Raw genomic sequence first — 21,881 nt, forward strand, 5'->3', positions numbered from 1 at the left:
CTCTCTCTCTGCCTGCTTCTCTGCCTACTTGTGATCTCTGTCTGTCAAATAAATAAATAAAATCTTTGGAAAAAAAAAAGATTTATTATTCTTTTTCTAGGTAGATGACCATGTGGAAATAATGCTGTCTTTGTGATTCTCCGCCAATATTTTTGTCTACATTTTGCCTTATTGTATAGGCTAGCACAGTTAGAACAGTTTTGAATGATACTGATGAGTAGGCATCCTTATTTTTAATTTTTAATGTCAATCTCTTACTCTAGTGTTAAGGTTTTATGTTTTTTGATAAATACTATTTATTGAGTTAAGGATTTTTTTTTAACATTAAAACAGTTAAGTGAAACAGAGTAGTCAAATCAGAGAATTAAAAGAAAAAAAAATAGATGAAAAACAATTCTAAAAAGTAGAATGGGAATGATACCTGAAAGTAGATTGTGAAAATCAGCTGATGAGGCCGCTAGAAGTTTTAACATTGTTAGTCCTGTATATATTCCAAATCAATGTTTGAGTAAAACAAGAAAGCCATACATGTTAAGAGACTGTGAGAGCTGAGAAACACTGGGATACTACTGGCACATGTCCAGATGAGTTTCATTGGATAAATCCTGGGGCTGATATGTACTTGGTTGGAGATGAAAACCCTTCTAGAAGGCAGTATATCAGTTCACCAATAAAAACAAATACATTCTTAGCACTGTTTTAAGGAATGTTCATTTTGTCAAAGGTGAAAATTATTGGATGGGTCCGTTGCCTTGTGAATATATTCTTCTTGAATATATGCAGTGAATATGATTGTATTCTTAGGAGTATCTCCTTAATGAATCTGTTGATATTCATTAAATTTTAAACTGAGCTCAACATTTTCCAGTATGGCTTCAGAGTACAGGCCATGAATATGAATATATGCTGATGAAAATATGAATATAGTCTTAGTGAATATATTGATATTCATTAAATTTTAAACCAAGTTCAAAAATGTCCCAATATGGTCAAGAACATAGCTCATGAATGTGAATATAAACTTATGAAAGCTTCATGAATATATTGATATTCATTAATTTTAAACTACATTAAAACATTTTCCCAATAGGGCAAAGAAGAATATATTCATGAATATATTCATAAAGAGGATATATTCATGAATATAATCATAAAGAATATATTCACATCTATTGAATATATTCATGAAGAATATATTCATAAGAAGACTAAACCACTCTACAACTCTTTGCTTTTTGCAAATTAAATAGTTGTTAAAATGCTATGAAGCAAATACTAAAACTTCACTGAAATATTGAAAAAGTGAAAGAGTGTAAATTTGGTATAGTCAGTGGAATGATCTATTTATGAATTGGCTCCTAGTGAATGGTTTTGGCAAATTAATTTAGAGCCCTCTGTTTCAACAAACACCCTTATTTATTGCCGCATCTATTTTGGGAAAACCAAGACAAGAAAGAGGGTATTGAAAACAGCTGGGCTGTCAGAGTTCTAAGAGATCGATAGATGACACTACAGAAATGATGGTACCTCTTAGAAGGGAGGGCTTCAAGCCCTTCATAACACCCAAAGAGCAAAGTACTCAGGTAAATGAGTTTAATAGGCCAGGCAGTGAGTGTAGCCAGACATTGTTGTTTTAACTTCCTGTTCATTTCCCTCAGGTTCATGTTCATGAAACTGTACAGTTTAGTAATAAAGTAATAAGAGTAGGTTTCTAGAGTAGGACTACTTACAAAAGACTTCAAGTCTTTTTTTATTTTTATTTTTTTAACATTTTTAAAAAATATTTTATTTATTTATTTGACAGAGATCATAAGTAGGCTGAGAGGCAGGCAGAGAGAGAGGAATGGAAGCAGGCTCCCTGCTGAGCAGAGAGCCTGATGGGGGGCTCGATCCCAGGACCTTGGGATCATGACCTGAGCTGAAGGCAGAGGCTTTAACCCACTGAGCCACCCAGGCGCCCCTCAAGTCTTTTTTTAAATTGAGGTATAATTTACATGCAGTAAAATGCACAATTCTTAAAAGTATATAGATTGATAAATTCTTACATATGTATGTAACCATGTATACACCATCAACATTAAATGTGGAGTACTTCCTTCACCCTAGAAGGTTTCCTTGTGCCCTTTTTCTAGTCATTGTCTCTACCTTGTAGAGACAACCATTATGCTGACTTTTGTCCCGATAGATTATTTTACCTGTGCTTAAAATTCATATACATGGAATATATAGTAAGTATTCTGATGTTCCTTGCTTCTTTCACTGAGCATAATATCTCTGAAGTTTATTCATTGTAGTTGTGTATATCAGTAGTATATTATTGCTGTCCATTGTATGAATATACAACAATTAAAAAAAAAGATTTTATTTATTTATTTATTTGACAGAGAGAGAGAGAGAGAGAGAGAGAGCAAGAGAGGGAATACAAGCAGGGGGAGTAGGAGAGGGAGAAGCAGGCTTCCTGCTGAGCAGGGAGCCAAATGCAGGGCTCGAACCCAGGCCCTGGGATCATGACCTGAGCTGAAGGCAGACGCTCAGTGCCTGAGCCACCCAGGTGCCCCGAATATACAACAAATTTTTAACTCATTCAGATTTGGGGCTGTTTCTAGTTTTGGACTATTAGGAATAAGACTGCGAGTTATATTCTTGTGCTTTTGGGACACATGTACTCATTTTTTAACATCTTTTTTGATGAAAGGATTATCAGTTATAGTGTATTAAATACCTAGTAGGTATTAAACAGCATATCTACTCTGCTTTGAGACCTATAGTGGCTAAAAATGAAAGTTTTAGCAACAAAATACAAAATAATTATGAATATAATTAAAAGGACTGCCGTCCTGATATTTATTAATAGACTTCAGTTTAGATATGGACTGGAAATGTTGGAATGGGTCATTTCAGAATGAGTTCGCAGGCCACTTAGGGATCTAGATCTTTATTTTTTTTTTCCTTTTTCTGTAGTGAAGTGCCAGATACTACATTAGGTACTTTATCTTCTCCTTTAACATTCATGGTGACCTTAATAAGTGGGTGCCACTAATATCATTAGATTTTAAACACATTTAGGTTGTACCTGGAAGAGGCACATCTCTTTCTTTTGCTATAGGATAATTTAATGTATTTTCAAACCTGGAGCTAATGATATTCTGGAGTTTACTATTTTCTTTTGTTGAATTTGTAGTATTTGGGGGCTGAAGAGTTTAGTTACAATCTGCAAGATGAGAGAGCTTAAACTCAAAACAGAGGGACTCTGCGAATCAACATGGCTGGCTTTATGAGTTTCTTACCTCATCTTTGTGTTTTGGTAGTTCAGAAAGGAATGCTGAGGCTTCAGACTGTTTGCTACTCTGGATTTCATAAATCAGGCATTCGTCATGGCCTGTGTTCACCCTGAGTAGATTGAAACTCTGGATAGCTTGAATGGTGCTCATCCAGAGGCTTCCTGCCAGCAACAACCCAAACTTCTCAACCCATTTATGTTTAAAAAATAATAATAATAATAATAATAAGGCCACGTTATAGGCACAGCTTTTGGAAAAACAGTATTATTAATTTTTGTGTAGATTTTATTTATTTATTTGAGAGAGACAGTGAGAGAGAGCATGAGCAGGGGGAGAGGGAGAGGGAGAAGCAGACTCCCCTTGCTGAGCTGGGAGCCCAATGTGAGGCTTGATCCCAGGACCCTGAGATCATGACCTGAGCCAAAGGCAGGTGCTTAACTGACTGAGCCACCCAGGAGCCCCTGGAAAAACAGTATTATTAAAATCTCTTAATATTCCATGGATATACAGAAATAACTGTCTATTTCACATACATATCTGAGTAAATAGTTAACCATTAAATGTAAATAAATAGATGCTGAGTGAGCCAGATCTTGTGAATATATATAATGTTTTGCATGTGATATTGTCTGGTGTTTGTACAAATAATTCTGTAAAATGCTTAACTCCATTAACCACCAAGCCATGAGCTTCTTAAGGTCAGTACCCATGTCTGATATATATTTGCTGTGCTATAGCATCTGGCACAATTTATTGTATACAGAAGATGCTTAATCTTTATATTTTTAAACGAATAAAGATATGAAATGTTGATTATAAAAATACCTCCTTATGGATGATTATCGTAATATTTGCAAGAGAGTTCACCTGAAATACTAAGTCATTGGAACATGGATTTTCCTACAATATTTACAGTTTCCCTGTGATGTTTGCGTTGCTATTTTGCCCATTAACTAGTTCAAGAAGGTGTGAACCCTTATCTCTGTCTCTGCTGTCCTTTTTGTCTATGTACCTAATCTTTGTGCACTAAAATCCTCCTTCCCTCAGTTTCATAGTATATTAGATTCATTTCTGACCCCTTTTCTTATCTGTGACATTCTTTACTATAAAATGGAGGAAAATGTTTAGCAACTTGAAAAGTCTTAAAAAATTTTCTATACCATTAGACTTGAAGTAAATGTCAGATCTGAGAGGGTCCTGAGAGATCACTATTTAACCCCTTTACAGATGGAAGAACCTTAAGTTCTAATTATTTCCTCACTATAGCTCACACCAGTGTTATATAATTGCTTAATTGTAAGCATTTCTAGCCAGACTTTAAACTCAGTGGGAATAGAGACTACATCTTTCTTATTTAATACTGCATCTCTGGCACAAGCACAGTACTTGGAAGAGAATAGAGGTTCAGTTATTGGTGTTGAATAAATAAGTAAATGAATCAAGCTTGGTCAAGGGACTTGCAGCTCACAGCTGTTGAATCCCTTTTCAGCACACTAAAAGTTGGACATTTGTAATCTACTCCACCATCCTAGAGAGTAAAGGCTGTGGAAATGATTAATTTCCTTAAGTGCATGCCAAATTCTACAACTTACACATTTCCACACGTTGGCTTTCAACATGCAGAGTACTGCTGTACGGAACAGCGGTTGACCAAAGACACACCAGAGGATGTGCTGTATCTTTTTTGCTCATGCTTGATAACATGTAAACTCATGAATGGCATATGTAGAAGGGACTGTAACAAATACCATCAGCTTCAATCCCTTGATTTCTTATTCCCAGTAAAATTCAGGGTCTTTAGCTTGGCTTTCATAGCCCTCTGTGCTATTCCAACCTCTTTTTCTTATCTCATACCCTGTTACTTTCTTTCTTTTTAAGATTTTATTTATTTATTTGACATAGAGAGAGCGAGCACAAGCAGGGGGAGTGGCAGGCAGAGGGAGAGGAAGAAGCGGGCTCAGCTCTGAGCAAGGAGCCCAATGTGGGGCTCAATCCCAGGACCCTGGGATCATGACCTGAGCCAAAGGCAGATGCTTAACTGACTGAGCCACTCAGGTGCCCTTCTGTTACTTACTTACTTACTTACTTTCTTTCTTTCTCTCTTTCTTTCTTAAAAAAGATTTTATTTATTTATTTGACAGAGAGAGAGAGATCACAAGCAGGCAGAGAGGCAGGCAGATAGAGAGGAGGAACCAGGCTCCCTGCTAAGCAGAGAGCCTGATGCGGCGTTTGATCCCAGGACCCTGAGATCATGACCTGAGCCCAAGGCAGAGGCTTAACTCACTGAGCCACCCAGGTGCCCCTACTTTCTTTAACCCACTCTATTCTGAAGCAAATGAAAATATTTGCTATTTTTCTTTACACCCTGAGCTTGCCACCTTCTTGTCTTTCTTCAACATTGTTTTCTCTCTATAACTCCACTTTATATCCTGATCCTGTCCATTTAGTCTGCAAGACTTTATTGAGACCTCATTATGTGTCAGGCCCTGGGCTAGGAGCTGAGACTATAATGATTAGTAAAGTTATAAGCCTTATCCCGAAGGAGTTAACACTCTAGTGGAGGTGGTCATTTATGTAGGGTAACATGCGATCCCAGGGGAGCAAATGGACTGGCACCTAGGCGAGTTTTGGGGACATTGTTGAAAAATGGCTAAATCAGAGGTTCTCAAATGGAGGTGGATACTGCAAAATGTCCTATGCACAGAACAGTCCCCCAAACAAAAATTTATCCAGCTCCAAATGCCGAAGGATGAGAAACCACTAAATCAAGTTGTAAGGACTGAATAGAAAGGTGTTTCATTAGTCCAGAAAAAAAGACAGTATTTTTTACTTATCTTCACCATTTGGAGCTGAGGTACCATACTGTGGGGAACTAGAATGAGTTTGTTAATATGACCAGAGCTCAGCTTTTGAATGGGAAGGAATTAGACTTGAGAAATAAGCTTCAGTGCGGCTGAAGGATCCAGATCAAGAGGCCTCAAAAGCCATGCTGAGAAATTGGGACATCTTCTCTTTATTATTCCCGTTATTAGCCTTCGATGGAGTGTTGTTAATTGTAGGCAAAACCATAAATACACATTAGTGCAAATGTAAAACAGGTGAACTGTTAAAACTCTCCAGTGCTGGGGCGCCTGGGTGGCTCAGTGGGTTAAAGCCTCTGCCTTCAGCTCAGGTCATGATCCCAGAGTCGTGGGATCGAGCCCCGCATGGGGCTCTCTGCTCAGCGGGGAGCCTGCTTCCTCCTCTCTCCCTCTCTGCCTGCCTCTCTGCCTGCTTGTGGTCTCTGCCTGTCAGATAAATAGAATCTTAAAAAAACAAACAAACAAAAAAAACCACAAAACTCTCCAGTGCTTTGTAACTAATAACAAATCTGAGTTTATCAGTAGACACCCATGGCAGGACACTTTGGCTGAGAAAAACCATTCCAAGTCTGAACTCTTGGTTTACCCATCTACTAAAGTTCTTTGATGAGGCTACATAAGGGAGTTCCTTGCTAGCTGAGTATAACTGACAATTAAAGGGCATTTAAAGTGAACCCACTTCAAGTAGGGACAAAAATTTTATAGTAGCTAGTGAGGGCACTTGATAGGTACTCTTTGTTGGGAGTTCCCAAGACCATCCTAGGCATAATGATTTGCTAGAAGCAGTGACAGAACTCAGAAAGCTGTTACACAGTTACAGTTTGTTACAATGAAAGAATATAGATTAACACTAGCAAGGGAAAAAGGCAGGTGGGTCAAATCCAGGAGAAACCAGGCATAAGATTGTCCCGGTGAAGTCACATAAAGACATACTTAATTCCTTGAGCCATGTATGTGACAGAACATGTAAAGTAATGCCAACAGGGAAACTCAACTGAGCCTTGGTAGTTGGGTTTTTATTGAGAGTCAGTCACAGAAGCATTGCAGTCTACGAGATCTCCCAACTCCCAAGATACCAAACTGATACAGTGTGGCTCAAAGCCTTGGGCATACAAAAATACTCTTAACAGGCAAGATAGTCTATGAATTTAGAGGTTCTGTCTCAGGAGCTGGTCCAGGGGGAATTTTCATTTCTTTGAATGTTCAGGGTTTAAGCAACCCTAACGTGCTGAATTAATCTTTTACTATGTGAGCTTTTTGTTTGTTAAGGAAATTACATATTTCTGCTTTACTATTTTTTTTCTGCTTTTCTTTCTTTTTTTCTTTTTTTAAGATTTTATTTATTTATTTGACAGAGACCATCAGGGGAACTGGCAGGCAGTGGGAGAAGCAGGCTGGCAAAGAGCCAATGTGGGACTGGATCCCAGGACCCTGGGATCACAACCCGAGCTGAAGTCAGATGCCTAACCAACTGAGCCACCCAGGAGTCCCAGAATTTTATTCTTTTTCAATACTGATCCTGCACAGGCTCCATCTTGAAAACATAAATTGAAAATTTTTGATAGGGCTTTAAAAAAAATCTTATATTTAACAATGTTTGTGTATTTGAAGCACTGTGCTAATCCGTAGAATGAACAAGAAGAGGCTTGAGGGTTTGTTTGGCGAGCGTAGATTTTCTGATGAAATCATATCAGAGCATAATGCAGCATCCTTCACCAAGTTCATTTCATTCAAACTAGTCAGAAAGAGTGATGTTTTTGCAGAAACACTCTTTGGCTTTTCAGTTTTCCTAAGGGACTCTCTTAGTTCTTGGAGATTTAATCCATTCTTTTCAAAGTATTTACTGTGTCATCTTTGAGAATTCTCTCCATTTCCTAACTGCTGTAAGTCTGGCAGACATTAATCTGTTAATATGGATCTACTTTGATTATAGTGGTTCTCTAGCATTTTTCAGCAACTTTTTCAAGTCCTACTTTTTTGGAAAACTTTGTAGTTTCAGTTTATATTTATCCTCATGTTATGTGGTCAGGTGAATGATGTAAACAGGTTCCCAGAAATAGACGTTAGGATTTGAGGGGGGAGTTTGAGTGGAGACTGGTCAGCTCATTGGTGAATATTTTTGTGCATGACAGCTTTTACTGTTCACAATCTCATGATTATACGGTTATGGTTAATGAGCATCTAGATGGTGAGGACTCCTGTACTTTATTTGTGGGAGTAGTGAGTGTTTGTTCAATGATCTGTTAGATAATTTAATTTAGTTCGTTCACTCATTCAGGGCCTGAAGTGACTGAACATTCCTCACAGAAATCCCTGGAACGTGCTTCGTTAAGTTGTCACACTTCAAACTTTCAAAAAGTTTGGCAAACTGACAGAGGATTAAGGGTCTTTGGTTTTAAGCCTTTACAGTTCCTTTGTTTCTAATGCCTAGTCCACTTACACTGTATTCAGAGTAATCCATCTTTAGTGTTTACATGCTTACTGTACATGGCAAACACAAAAATAGAGTGGTAGTCTATGGCAACCAGAGTTCTGTCAGGCAGAGTCATTACAAGAGGCAATCAATCATTCTTAGCCTGAAAGGCTTAAAAATCAGTAATCAGTGGATTTCTCCCCCACAGCCTCATGAAACAGTGGTGTTTAATGTTCAAATATGATACAATACAGAGATGATTACCAAGAAATCATAAACATGGGTGAGTTTGGGATTACTAATTTTAAAACAATGAAAATCCTCCCCTTGACTTCTCCAGCACCTTGGTCAGGTACTGGGGTTGGTGGGGGTGGTGGGTGTGGAACAATGGTTGCAGCTCTGAAAGCCAGGGAGGAGATATACATCTTTAGTAAACTCTTCAGTAACTCTCGGGAACTTCACGTAAGCATAGAGCTTGCATACCTTCCCTTTGGACCAGCACGTTATCCCTTTCTGATGAGGCAAGGGGAGGGGAGCACACTGAGCCTCGTGTGGGTACGGGATTTAGGAACATCATTTAAGAAGTGTGTAACGTCGTGCTTACTAGCATTGACTCAAGTGGACTACCCTGATTTGAATCCTGACTCCTTGACTTACTAGGAATGTAACATTGGACAAGTTTCCTAAACTGACTCAGTTTTCTCATCTCTAAAGTGGAGATAATAATAGTATTTCCTCATAAAGGTCAATGCATTGATATACTTGATGTGCTTAGAGTAAAGCCTGACACTAGTAAGTGCTATTAGTGGGTGTTATTATTATCTTTATGATTAACTTCATTTCTCAGGGGGGTTTCCTCTGACATTTCTGAATAGATCCAGTCTCTACTTTGTAAGATCTAGTGGCACCACTTACTACAGTGATGATAAAAAGTACCATTTACTAGGTTTATTTGTTTGATTATTGAATTAATGATACTTTCTACATAAGTGAGAGAAAGAATCATGTTGTTTTAATGTGGTTTTACCCACATTGTTCACAAGGCCTGATAAGTGTTCAATGACTATTTATTGAATAAAAAAAAAGTATTTTATGGTTATAAAGTAACTATGCAGTGAGATGTCATTTTACCTCTAAAATTATCAAAGTTTTTAAAAAATAATGCTGTAAGGGCACGTGACTGGCTCAGTTGTTAAACGTCTGCCTTCTGCTCAGGTCATGATCCCAGGGTCATAGGATTGAGCCTCGAATTGGTCTCTGTGCTCAGCTGGAAGCCTGCTTCTCACTCTCCCACTCCCCCAGCTTATATTCCCTCTCTCGCTGTCTCTATTTGTGTCAAATAAATAAAATCTTTAAAAAAAAATGCTATCATACTGAGTCAGAGAAGAAAGGAAAGAGACACTATGATGTACTGCAGTTGGGAGCTGTCTGTGGTAGACCTTACCACAAGAACTTTTCATAAGAACTAAAGTCTCTGCTTTTTTTTTTTTCTTTTAAGATTTTATTTATTTATTTGACAGAGACGCAGCTAGAGAGAGGAAACACAAGTAGGGGGAGTAGGAGAGGGAGAAGCAGGCCTCCTGCTGAATGGGAGCCCCATGTGGGGTTTGATCCCAGGACCCCAGGATCATGACCTGAGCCAAAGGCAGATGCTTAACAACTGAGCCACCCAGGCACCCCTAAAGTCTCTCCTTTTGACTCTGTCTAGGCATAGAGGTATATTAAAAGGTTAATATGGAAAGATGTTCATTGTAGCACCTATACTAGTGAATAAGTGGAGTGAAACTAAACAAAATGTCTTAAAGGAAAGACTTATAAATTATAGTAATTACTAAAAGTCATATAGAACCATGGTTCTCAAATGGAGTTTCTCATATTAGCTGGAAGACAGTCACCAAATACTAGATATAGGCAGATGCCCGAGGCCAACCTCTTTGTCAATGAATTAGAATCTCTTCAGTTGAGCTGAGAAATAGGCCCTACATTTTCTAACAGGAAACCTGGGTGATTTCAGTGCGCATCCTGATTTAGGAGCCGCCGTTGCAGTGGCTTTCTTGTTACTTTTTGACTCTCAGTCAGCTGAGCCAAAGGTTCTACTCTTCTCTCTCTCTCTCTCTCTTTTTTTTTTTTTTTTTGAGAGGGTGGGGCGGGACAGAGGGAGAGGGAATGAGAGAATCCCAAGCAGGCTCCAAGTCCAGTGCAGAGCCCTACACAGGGCCTGATACCCTGACCCTGAGATCATGAGCTGAGCAGGAGTCAGACACTACATCAGCTGAGCCACCCAGGCTCATCTCTTAAAGCCAAATGAAATACCAACTATATTAAAATCTGTGGGGACCCTCAAAAAGAGAGAACTTAAGAAGAACCAGGAAAAAAAAAATCTGCAAGAAGGGAAGAAGAGATCAGATTATCCAGAAAGCTAATTAGTGCTCAGCATCTAATACACGCCAAAGAAATGTCATCTCTGTACTCTCTATGGCCCCCAAATTAGTGGATGAGTTTCTCCATAAAATAACAAAATATTCTCCTAAATATTGGGACAGCAAGGCTTGGTTTGGAGGTGGTAGTTGTAGTTGCTGGTACCATCTTCCTGGTACGGAGCATCTACCTTAGAGCTCATCTCCAGGCAGCATTTTGAAGGAATATGTCATTAAGAGTGAGTGAACTCATTTATAGTTTTGGTCACCATGGACAGTCCTGAGATCCCATGAGTAGAGGCTGAGCAAGTAGGAGAGTTAAGGAACAAATGAGTCTGAGATGTACCACGGTGAGTAGTACATCTACTACATCCTGGTGTTCATCCTCTTCCTTCATAGGGACCCCTGGAAAGCCAAGCATAGTTTGGAATAGTCTGTGACATCTCAGATCTCCCTTGAGAAGACCCAGGTTGCTGTTGGTTTCTGCCTTTGTACTTCACAGGGAGACCCAGCTGTGTCAGCCTTTCCTAAGCACCCTCTGCACTGAGGGCAATGTCTGCCATCTTCAAAGCCGAGTAGCTTGTGGCTAGACTCCTTGGAGTGGAGCAGGCCATAGGTCTGGAACGTTTACTACCTAATGTATACACACTTACATTCTCTTACCTAGTTCATAGACCTTTTCTCTCTGATTTTGTTGTGATTTGCATGTTATTAATACAGTCTCGTTCGCTTAAACTTATTTTGTGAGCAAGGCAAAAGATTGTAGCAGGCTTTCTGGGTCAGTTGCCTTCCCTTCCCCTTCCCCTGCCTTTTCCCCTTCCCTTCTGATTTTATATTTAAGTAATCTCTGTAGCCAAAGTGGGGCTCAAACTCACAACCCTGAACTCAAGAATTGCATGCTGTAGGGACTGAGAGCAGCCAGGCACCCCTGTGGGTCAGTTTTCAATAATGTATAATTTTAGTTAAAGATGATGTATCCTTACTAAAGGAATTTTAGCCAGTGGATATTCCTCTTGGATTGTTGGCCCATTCCCCTTCTCTGAATTGCTGCCGTGCTTCATGCAGCCGTGGATGTGAGTGGACAGAGTTGTATCTGTTGTCACTGGTTGGTCAGGAATTAGGGGGGCAGGGGAGACACACAATGCTAGAGTTGAGCTGACAGGTGGCAGAGCAGGTGAGTAGCATATTTCAAATCAGAGAATTCATGAGAACTCAGTTGAGTTGTTCATTTAGTATATAATAATTTGATTTTTGTTTAATATTTATGAACACCTTGCCCTTGTCAGATTTTGTTGAGGGTGCTGAAATCACAATGCTAGCCAAGGTTTCTGCCCGCCAGTAGTCTGCAGTTAGTGCTTATACAGGATTACGGGGTAAGAAGATGCCTGGCAGATAACTGCTTAGCCCCTGAGCAGTGTATTTGTATAAAGATCCCCAAATCCTAAAAAAATTTAGAGATCTAATTCTGGAATTTGGGCTTCAGTTGGGAGAATGGTAATGCCACTTAAAGAGATATTAATTAGGGAAACATTAGGGAGTATTTTTCTGCTAACTAGATGCACAGACATGGGTGAAAATATCATCTAGTGAGATGGTACCATGAGAAAAGTGTCAATTTTGAAGATCAGAAGAGCCAGTGACAAAAATTGAGAAGTAGCAGTAGGAATGCAAGGTGGGTCAACACTGAGAAATCTGCAGGTGTAACTTTTTTTTTTAAGATTTTATTTATTTATTTGAGAGAGAGGAGGAGTGGGGGAGGGGCAGAGGAAGAGGGAGAAGCAGACTCCCCGCTGAGCAGGGAGCCTGCCTTGCACAGCCCTGTAGGGCTTGATCCCAGGACTTTGGGATCACGACCTGAGCCACCCAGGTGCCCCTGCAAGTGTAACTTCTAAAGTGAAAAAGAAAAAAGAAGATCAAATGTATATTTGACTAAATACTTGATAAAATTCAACATTCTTTACAATTAAGAAACTGGACAATATTTTTCACATAGTTAAGGAGATTTATTAGGAACAAATAACTGATAATCATAATTAAACACCAGAAGCTTTACCCATAATAGTTAGGAATTAGAAAACAATTTTGAAAAGTAGAGATAATGAGAAGGGATTTGCCTTCCTAAATGTAAAACTGTATTCAGCTATAGGGATTTCAAATGATGCAGTATTAATTATAAAACAGATAAATAGATCAATAAACCAGAATATAAACTCTATATAAAATCATATATATATGATCAATCAATATAAACTCTATATAAAATCAGAATATAAACTCTAGAAACATATGGGAAAGGACATTTTTGTGCCTTTGCAAAGGGACTATGATCAACTAAAACCATATCAATTTTTAAATTCCTTTGCATTATTCAGGGAAATGGTCTCATTCCCTCCCTCTTGTATGTTTTCTAAAACAAATGCCCTGGCTCCAGATTGGATGGTTTAGTCCTATTACCAGGGCCCTGAAATCTAAGCCACTTTGATGTCTGTTCAGAACTTCTAAAATATTTCTTTATGAGCAAAACTAGGTTATTCACATTCCTACCCCATGTCACTGACTCATCATCTCATCTGAAACAATGATACTAATTTTAGTACTCAGCCATGCTTATTCCTAAAAATGAGAGTCTAAGTGGAGGACTATTAATATGATATAAACATAGTAGCTTCAAAATTTCATTCCCGTGAGCAAATGTTTCACAATAATAAGAAAGACCTGTCTTCCCTTTAACTGAGAACCAGTAAGGATAAAAAAATTACTTTATATATTTTAGAAATGTATCCACATATAAGAATAAATAATTGTTATCCATGTTTATAAACTTATTAAAACATTTAAAATGTTAATTTAAGGCTTATCCACTATGCATAGAGAAAGTACATCTTTATCTGAATGTTTCATATTTTTTCTACAAGCTTTAGAAGAATAGTGATAATATAAACAAGAAGTTTTGTAAAACCTAGTTATTTTGGAAACCAGTGACAAGAGAAGAATTCTTAGAATTGAACCTGTCCTGGGGGGCCTGGGTGGCTCAGTGGGTTAAGCCTCTGCCTTCAGCTCAGGTCATGATCTCAGGGTCCTGGGATCGAGCCCCGCATCGGGCTCTCTGCTGAGCGGGGAGTCTGCTTCCCCCTCTCTCTCTCTGCCTGCCTCTCTGCCTGCTTGTGATCTCTCTCTCTCTGTCAAATAAATAAATAAAATCTTTAAAAAAAAAAAAAAAGAATTGAACCTGTCCTGCAGATTCCTCTGCATAAAAATGTAAAGGACACTTTGGAGCCAAAGATGATTTGGACTTTAGCAGCTGAGGAGGTAGTAATGCCATTTATTGAAATATTAATTTAGATATAAATTGTCAGGGTTTGTATCTGTTAAGATTCATAGGGGTAGATGAAACCAAAGCATCGTGTAGTGAGGCAGTAATTTGATTTTTTTTTCTTGTTTTGGTTTTTTTTTTTGTTTTGTTTTTTAAGACAATAATTTGAGAAGACTGCCAGGACTACTGTAAATTCTAGTTTGTTTGTTTGTTTTAAGATTTTGTTTATGTATGTATGTATGTGTGTATGTATATATGAGAGAGAGAGTGAGCTGGTTGGGGGAGAAGCAGAGGGAGAGGGATAAGCAGACTGTGTACTGAATGGGAGCCCCAAGACAGTACTTGATCCCAGGACCTCAAGGTCATGAGCTGAACCAAAACCAAGAGCTGGACACTTAACCAGCTGAGCCACCCAGGTGCCTCTCATAAACTGTAGTTTTAAAGTTCAAAAAGAGGATGATGAGCCCCAGCGAAGGAAACTGAGAAATGGCAGAGTGTATTGGAACCCAAGGAAAGAGAGGATTTTAGGTAAGGCAGAGAACAGCTGTTTGAGCTGCTGAGAAGCCAAGAGAAGAGAAATTAAGGAATTTGAAATTCTTTGAAATTCTTGATGTGGAGGTTATTGGTGATCTTGATTAGAGCAGTTCCAGTGGAGAGTGGATTGGCATGTATATTTTCACATTGTTTTCTGAAATCTGGGATCAGCCTGCCTTTAGTTCATATACTGAGATGGGGCTGTATTTCCAGCATCTAGGACAGCCTTCACTCTAAGACACTGCTACTCAAGTCTTAGAAAATTCTATCAGGAGAATAAGGGTATGTAAATTTAAAGGTAGCTAAAAATGTTAACATCACCCACTTTGAGATAGAATTTTCAGTTTTTCCATTTATAATACTTCTTTGAGTGGGCTGTAAAAAGCATGAACCATCGTGTCGAATCATGCTCACTGATGGGAAAACCACTTTAAAATGTAACTTGATAATTACAAATGGAATAATTTGTATGAATGGAATGCCATTAATTAATTTTAATCCTTTTCTAATAGTATGTAGTACAAACTTATGCTCAGTGTAAACTGTAGAAATTAAAAATATGAATAATTGGGGAGTCATTAAGAATTCTGAGGTATTTATGGTTATTTTAGATACATTAATATATTTTTTAAAGATTTTATTTTATGTATTTGAGAGAGAGCATGAGTGGGGTGAGGGGGCCAGAGGGGGAGGGAGAAGCAAACTCCCTGCTGGTTAAGGAGCCTTGTGTGGGGCTCAGTCCCAGGATCCCAGGATCATGACCTGAGCTGAAGGCAGACGTTTAACCGACTGAGCCACCCAGGTTCTCCCCTAGATGCATTAATATTTTTGAAAGCATTTTTTACATAATATCAAATTATTGACCCAAGATTGAAATCAGTAAGGGAGGCAAACCATAAGAGACTCTTGATTATAGGAAATAAACTGAGAGTGGGTGGAGGGGAGGTGGGTGGGAGGATGGAGTAACTGGATGATGGGCATTAAGGAGGGCACTTGAAGCAATGAGCACTGGGTGTTATATGCAGCTGATACATCACTAATTCTACCTCTGAAACTGATATAGTACACTATATGTTCATGAAATTGATTTTAAATTAAACAAATATTGACTAAGTTCAAGGTGTTTGTTTTCCTTGACGGTAGGAATTTTGTTAAGACTTGTTTTTTTAAGGTGGGGGCAGGGGTAGATGGAGAGGGAGAGAAAGAATCCCAAGCAGTCTGGGTGTGGATTCTGACATGGAACTCCATCCCACAACCCTGAGATCATGACCTGAGCTGAAATCAAGTGTTGGTGGCTCAACCGATTGAGCCAGCCAGGCACTCCTAAAAATAATTCTTATTTATTTATTTATTTATTTATTACTTTATTTATTTTGAGAGTGAGAGAGCATGAGCCAGAGGGAGGGGCAGTGGGAGAAGCAGATTCCCACTGAGCGGGGAGCCTAGTGTGAGGCTCCATTCCAGGACCCTGGGATCATGACCTGAGTTGAAGGCAGATGCTCAACTGACTGACCCACTCAGGTTGCCCCCTAAAAATTATTTTTAATAATGAATTTGTTTTCATGGCAAATGCATAATTAGCTTGCATGATATAAATGTGTATTTCAAGTTAGAATGTCTACTGGATCAGTTTCTGAAAGAGATGGTGAACACCATTTGTTAGGAAGGTGTAAATGAACTTACGTTCTACTGTGGTGGAATGGATAGGGCAAGAAGTACTTTGAGGAGTTGGGTCTATTATGCTGACCTCTGTGTGGAATGCTAGAATGTTTCAGAATAGTTGCTAAGAGTGGGTATATCATGGAATTCCAGAAGTTTTCTGAGTTTCTTTGCTTGTACTTGAATTACTTGGAAATTTCTTCTCTCCTTCTGCCCTTTCCCACTTTCTTTGTGAATTCCTACTGATCCTTCAGCTCTTGGTTTAAATACTACTTTCTCAGAGGAGCTTTGTCTGATTTCCCCAAATAGAATAAGTCTTTCTAGTTTTATGCTTTCTTAGCATAAACTAGTTAAAGTAGATTGTCTTTGCAGAATTTTTGTCAAAATTGCAACAAAATTATTTCTTGTATAGCTAATTGTCCCATCCCACCCTGAGTCCTTGAGTTCCATATAGGCACAGATCATGACTTCCTTATTCATGACAGTATTCTAGTGCTTAGTAGCCTAATGTCATTCAATATTTGTGAATGAAAGGATGCCACTGAAAAGGCCATATGATTTCTATTAAAAGAAACTCTGGGACCAAAGTTTTCAGGTGGCTGCAGAGTAATAGATACTACAGTAGGTCTCAGGCCTGTTTGCATGATTCCCAGGGATATCTGGGTAGCTAGGCCTTGCTCTGTTTACTGCTGCTCTAAATTTAGTGTGCACTTTGATGAATCCGTGTTAGTCTAAGGAATCTGAGAAAGTTAAATGGGGACCTTCTTTTTTTTTTTTTAAGATTTTATTTATTTTTTTGATAGACCGAGATCACAAGTAGTCAGAGAAGCAGGCAGAGAGAAAGGAGGAAGCAGGCTTCCCACCGAGCGGAGAGCCTGATGTGGGGCTCGATCCCAGGACCCTGAGATCATGACCTGAGCCTAAGGCAGAGACTTAACCCACTCAACCACCCAGGTGCCTCTGGGGACCTTATTCTTGACTGAGAATACCATAGCATGTTGGATGTTCTCTGGGTCTCGTTCTTCCACAGGTATACTGTGCCCAATTGTATGCTCTCTATAGTTATATTGTAGACCATCGAAAGGGGGAAAAGCCTCTAATTTCAGGTGAAATATTATCAAGTGATTGTTCTAAGCATTTTACAGTATGAATTAGTTTATTCCTTACAATGGCACTATGAGGTTGGGGTTATTCTTTTTCATAATTATACAGATTAGGAAACTAAGGTACAAAGAAGTAAAAGGTAACTTGCCCAAGGTCACATAGCAAATGGCAGAGTTAGGATTTAAATTCAGTCTGTCTGGCAGTGGAGTCTATGCACTTAACCTCTGCACTCTCCCATCTTACATGAAAGTGGTCCCTCATGCACATCCAAAATAGTTTGTGTGCAGGATTTCTTCTGTTCTATGCATATTAAGATGGGGCTTGAAGGAAAGCAGTTGAGCCCTTCTGGGAGACTCAGAAGCTTTTATCTATATCAGTCAGTGGAGAATGTTGCTGATACTCTGCTTTCTAACTGAGTGACCTGATTTCCTTCTGTAGCCATCTTCCTATAAATCGTACTTCATCTCTCAGGCAACCTGAGCATTGACCCTTGCCAAATGGTGTCTGTGCAGTCACACTTTAAGTTCATACAGTTAATTCTTTTTCATCTTAATTTCTTATATAAATGGCCAGAGAAATAGAAACATAGGGGAAAAAATGTCACTGCTGAGATAGAAGAAGTTAGCCATGAATTGGCAAGGTAAGACACCCTTTCATCCCCCCAAGGAAACCCCTACCAGATTTGAGTAAATTCCTGAATGAGCTCAAACTCCTTGAGCTCAGCATTCACAGGGCTATTGTTAGTGTTGTTTTGTATATTCAGTTTTTATTTTCTGTGTTATGGTTGTGCAGAAATGTTGATAGCTGTTTTGTATTTATAGTGCATAATTCCACGGCGCCTGGGTGGCTCAGTGGGTTAAGCCTCTACCTTCTGCTCAGGTCATGATCTAAGGGTCCTGGGATCCAGCCCCATGTTGGGCTCTCTGCTTGGTAGGAAGCCTGCTTCCCCCTCTCCCTATTCCTGCCTCTCTGCCTATTTGTGATCTCTCTCTCTCTCTCTCTCTCTGTATCAAATAAATAAATAAAATCATTTTAAAAAATACAGTGCATCATTCCTTTTATCAGTCTCTTTATACTGATCTATATATCCAACTGTCTATTCGATACCTTCTTTGGGGTATCCTAAAACCACCTTACAGTAACATGACAAAAATCAAACCTTTTCTCAGTGGTCAAGTCAGAATCTATAACTTCTTTCTTCCTCCCACCTTCTTTATCCAATCTTTCATCTTTACCTCTTGAGTTTCAAATCTGTCACCTTTCCATCCCTCTGCTACTATTAAAGGTAGATTACCATTATATCTTACCTGAATTGCTACAGTGTGTCTCCTAACTGGATTTCTGCCTCTAGTCTTGCTTTCTTCAACTATAATTAGAATGATGATTCTAAGGTCACTTTCTTGCTTACAGCCATGTAATACTTTTAAAAATTATCTCTATAGTAAAGTCAGGGGCACCTGGATGGTTCAGTTGGTTAAGCATCTGCCCTCGGCTCAGGTCATGGGATTGAGCCCTGATCAGGAATGGAAAAGAGAGGAAGATGGCAGATCTGTTAGAAAATAACAGGCAAATTGGTGTGAATTTAAAAAAGAAAGAAAGGAAGGAAGGAAGGAAGGAAGGAAGGAAGGAAGGAGTGAATTGCTTTTGAGGGATGAGGGCAAATAGAGACTAGGCCAATTCCCAGGTTTCTATCTCAGGAGCCATAATAGATTTGTTCTCAAGATAAACATCATAAAAGAAGAGCAAATATATACATTAGAAGTGATGAGTTACTCAATTTTCTTTAATAAGGCAGTGAACTGGGGCGCCTGGGTGGCTCAGTGGGTTAAGCCTCTGCCTTCGGCTCAGATCATGATATCAGGGTCCCGGGATTGAACCCCGCATTGGGCTCTCTGCTCAGCAGGGAGCCTGCTTCCTCCTCTCTCTCTCTGCCTCTCTGCCTCTTGTGATCTCTGTCAAATAAATGAATAAAATCTTTAAAAAAAAAAAATAAGGCAGTGAACTCAGGAATCACTGCTTTGAGGTATAACATGAATACTCATACATATAAAAACCTCCCAACCTATGGACCAGCATAAGTACACCTTTCTATGAACAGTATGTCCTGTCTGACTTTGGAGAATCACTTAAGATAATTATAAAATAATTTTTTTTAGGGGCACTTGGGTGGCTCAGTCGGGTAACATCCGCATCTTTATCTCAGCTCAGGTCTTGATCTCAGGATCATGATTTCAAAGCCCTGTATTGGTCTTCACCCTGGGCATGGAGACTACTTTAAAAAAAAAAAAAAGAAAGAATTTTTTTTTTCTCTTCCCAAGTGGAAACCATTTCAGTTGACTGTCAAAGTCATTCTAGTTATTCTAGGCTTTCTGAGAAAGAGTATAAAATACGTGACTTCAGAGATTTTCAAGTGGTCTACTTTATTCCTTGAGTCAAACATAAAATGTCGCCTGTCACCCATTCTATCAATAAATATGTATTAGACATTGTGAAGCATTGACCTGACCCCTAGAAAGAGAAGGGTGACAAAGACACATTCTATATCATCACAGAGCTTATCTTCTAAGAAAAAATAATTTCAATAAAATATGGCAAGTGCTACAACAGAGATAGAATAAGGTGTTACAGGAACATAAGGCAGGGGTATCTAACTTAGACCAGCATGAGTGAGTCCGGGATGGTTACCTAAAAAACCTAATGATGTGCAAGTTGAGAACAAAAGGATGCATAAAAGTCAGGGGAGAAGCAGCAAAAGTAGACCTGTATGAAGGCCCAGAAGATATTGAGGAAATAGAAGTTGTTTGGTATCACTGAATGGAAGAACAGGGGTATGTCTGAAAACGTAGGCAAGGGCCTGATTATAATGGTCTTATAGGATATGTAAAAGACTTTTGACTTTATTATGGAGATAATTTTTTATTTTTTTTTAAAGATTTTATTTATTCATTTGACAGACAGAGATCACAAGTAGGCAGAGAGACAGGCAGAGAGAGGGGGGGAAGCAGGCTACCCGCTGAGCAGAGAGCCCGATGCGGGGCTCCATCCTGAGCCGAAGGCAGAGCCTTTAATCCACTGAGCCACCCAGGTACCCCTAGAGATAATTTTTTAAATATTTTGTTTATTTATTTGAGAGGAGACTGTGATGAGCAGTGGGGGAGGGGCAGAGGGAGAAGCCAACTCTCTGTGGAGCAGACAACCGGATACAGGGCTTAATCCCAGGACCCATTCCAATCTCTGTCTTTGGTTTCACAGGGCTTTCTCCCTGTCTTCAGGGAGATGTCTCCTCACAAGGACACCAGTCATAGGGATTAGGGGTACATTCTACCCCTCTATGACTTCATAGGAACTTAACTACAATTACATCTGCAATTACAAGTTACCTAATAGGTAACATTCTGAGATACTTGGATTTAGGACTAAAGTGTATCTTTGGGGGGAGGGGGAGGAAACATTTCAGTCTATAACCTAGTATTTAGCATATACCAGGTACTTAATAGATATTTACTGAATTGGAATATAAATGAAATATGTATTATATATTCATGGCATAGAATTAAAAGCTTTTTTTATTATGATTTTTAAATTTGCTAGGTACAGGGACGCCTGGGTGGCTCAGTTGGTTAAGCGGCTGCCTTCGGCTCAGGTCATGATCCCAGCATCCTGGGATCGAGTCCCACATCGGGCTCCTTGCTCGGCCGGGAGCCTGCTTCTCCCTCTGCCTCTGCCTGCCTCTCTGTCTGCCTGTGCTTGCTCTCTCTCCCTCTGTCTCTGACAAATAAACAAATAAAATCTTAAAAAAAAAAAAATTTGCTAGGTACAAAGTATCTTTTAGATTTGTCTGTTTCCGAAAATTATATCATGGACTACATAGTACTTGTAACATTTGAAATTTAAGAAATATATTATCTTAAAGTAAAAGCACATACTATATAGTCTGAATTCTTTATTTGTAAGCTCACTTTCAATGCTTGTACTAATTTATATAACTTACAGATACATTTTTTTAAACAATAGATGGATTTTGACAGCTCTTTCTGCCCTTGGGTCCTGTCCCCATAGTTTAATAAAGCCACCCTTAAAAATTTTTTTTTAATTTATTTTTTATTTTTATTGATTTATTTTTTATTCTAAAGATTTTATTTATTTATTTGACAGAAAGAGAGATCACAAGTAGGCAGAGAGGCAGGCAGAGAGAGAGAGAGGAGGAAGCAGGCTCCCTGCTGAGCAGAGAGCCCAATGCGGGGCTCGATCCCAGGACCCTGAGACCATGACCCCAGCCAAAAGCAGAGGCTTTAACCC

The 21,881-nt window shown here is 39.0% G+C and overlaps 1 protein-coding gene across 3 annotated transcripts in view; it reads left to right on the forward strand.

The window, feature by feature from the left end:
- KIAA1958 (KIAA1958 ortholog) overlaps positions 1-21,881 on the forward strand; it is a 160,497-nt gene that overhangs the window by 56,195 nt on the left and 82,421 nt on the right. The window contains exon 1 of one of the 3 annotated variants that reach the window (XM_032865613.1): positions 20,839-20,969. The exons of the other annotated variants lie outside the window; for them this stretch is intronic. The gene's annotated coding sequence lies outside the window, so the exon portion shown is untranslated. Of the gene's footprint in view, positions 1-20,838; positions 20,970-21,881 lie in introns of those variants that run through there. 3 annotated transcript variants of the gene reach the window in all.

Source organism: Lontra canadensis, unplaced genomic scaffold, assembly GCF_010015895.1.
Source record: "Lontra canadensis isolate GAN:19392208 unplaced genomic scaffold, GSC_riverotter_1.0 scaffold30, whole genome shotgun sequence".
Lineage (NCBI taxonomy): Eukaryota > Metazoa > Chordata > Mammalia > Carnivora > Mustelidae > Lontra > Lontra canadensis.